The sequence below is a fragment of the Frankliniella occidentalis genome, unplaced genomic scaffold (assembly GCF_000697945.3).
Source record: "Frankliniella occidentalis isolate FOCC.00 unplaced genomic scaffold, Focc_3.1 Scaffold1, whole genome shotgun sequence".
NCBI classification, from domain to species: Eukaryota; Metazoa; Arthropoda; class Insecta; order Thysanoptera; family Thripidae; genus Frankliniella; species Frankliniella occidentalis.
Window position 1 is genome coordinate 2,156,921 of NW_026267131.1, and position 1,741 is coordinate 2,158,661.

The window sequence follows — 1,741 nt, forward strand, 5'->3', positions numbered from 1 at the left end:
CACCCTCCGCCCGCCCTGCCGGCCTCGCGACGTCATATACATTTTTCTTTCCCCCTCATACCCTTTCTTGTTGGGTCGGCGCGGCCGTGGCGCTCGGTCCCGGCTGTTTAAAACGCATTCTGCTGGCCGGGCACTCTGTATGCCTAAACGAACGTAATATCAAGTCCCTCCCCTCCCCGCCCGCGCCGCTCGCCCACTCTCCGTGATTTGCCTACTCTCGCGCTTGTCCCCGCGTGGCCCGGTGGTGGAGTGATGAGGCCTCTTTCTCGCCCTCCCCCTCTCTCTCTCGCCCTCCCCTTCTCTCTCTCTCTCTCCTCCTTCTCCTCTCTCACGCCCGCCCCGCACTCTCTCCTTCTCCCTCCCTTTCATTATTTTCCTGGGTATCCGATTTCAGCAGGAGGAGCAATTGCCCGGAAAATGCAAATGCAGCATAATGGCTTGGGGGGGGGGTGAGTGTATTTCCTTCTCTGCCTGCGCCGCCCCCTCCCTCGGCGTGAGCGCGGGGCGCCGGGCGTGTGCTGGGAAATGAATTGACCTCAAGGAGGCGATGGCTCAAGGAGGCCCAGGAATTGCACGCGTTCTTTTCACCCTTTCCCCCTCTGCTCCACCCCCGCCTCTGTCTCTCTCCAGGCCCCCTCGCCCCCTTTTGGTGAGGCGCCATTTTCAAACGGGCGCGCGCAGCCCGCTCCGCCCGCTTCGCCCGCTCCGCCGGCATACCTATCACTGCTAAGAGGATTGTGAGAAGGGCCCTGCTGAATGCGGCCGAGCGGCGCCTGGCCTGGCGGAGCCTGGCGACGTCGGACCGCAGCACAAGTCCGTGACACGGAAATGGCTTGAGTGCTTTCCCTTGAACGCGGTAAAAGAGAGGCGGGGGAGTATACAAGGAAGGCGCAAACAAACCAAACCCACTCGGATGTCAGCGGTTCACCGGTACGCGCGTGCCGAGCATGTGCGTTCGAATATTTTCGCAGCAACGGCAGTTTTTTTCCCCATTCCTGTGTGACTTATAAATATTACTGTAATTTTTCGTCGCGCGTCTCCGCGGCGCAGATGAGCCCCCTAATGTGGGGAGGGATCCGCGAGCGGGGAGGGGGTGGTGCGGGGGCGGTGGGAGGGCACGTTCGTGTATTCACCCCCCCCCCCCCCCACCTCGTTCGCATCTCGTGCTGCGGGGATGCTTGTGCACTCGATGTTTTTTTTCCGTAGGGGTGGGGCGGCGGGTGTGGGGCGCGCTAAACTCCCAGAACGCCTCGGCCCCACGCCCCGCCACCGACATCGTATCCACATTTCCGCTAAGTCCTTTTTATGCTTGGTCGGGGCTTATAAGATGTGTTTCAAAAGCTGGGGGGGAGAGGTACGGGGGAAGGGCGAGAGGGGGCGCTCCCTGAGAAGGCCCCGCCCCGCCCCGCCCCGTGGCGCCGCGCCACTCTTTCGCATTAACAAGCATCAATTCATAGAGGCGGGGCGGGGCGTGGCGTGGCGTGGCGGGGCGGGGCGTGGCGTGGCGGGGCGTGGCGGGGAGGCCATGAATGGGTCGGGATTAACTCAATGCCGACATGGCCTTGCGCGCGAGCGAGAGCGGCCCGGAGGGGGCGGCGGGCGCCAAGGTGTGCGAGCGAGACAGCGCCGCGGAGATTATGCCTGGCGTCGTTATTATTAATTCCGAATGATGACTTTGGAATGAATTGGGACCGCCTCCCGCCTCCTTCCTGCCTCCCCAAACCCCTCCGCGCCCACCCCC

General features: G+C 63.0%; 1 protein-coding gene across 2 annotated transcripts in view; it reads right to left on the reverse strand.

The window, feature by feature from the left end:
* Window positions 1–1,741, reverse strand: part of LOC113202665 (uncharacterized) — a 140,705-nt gene that overhangs the window by 6,933 nt on the left and 132,031 nt on the right. The window lies entirely within an intron of this gene.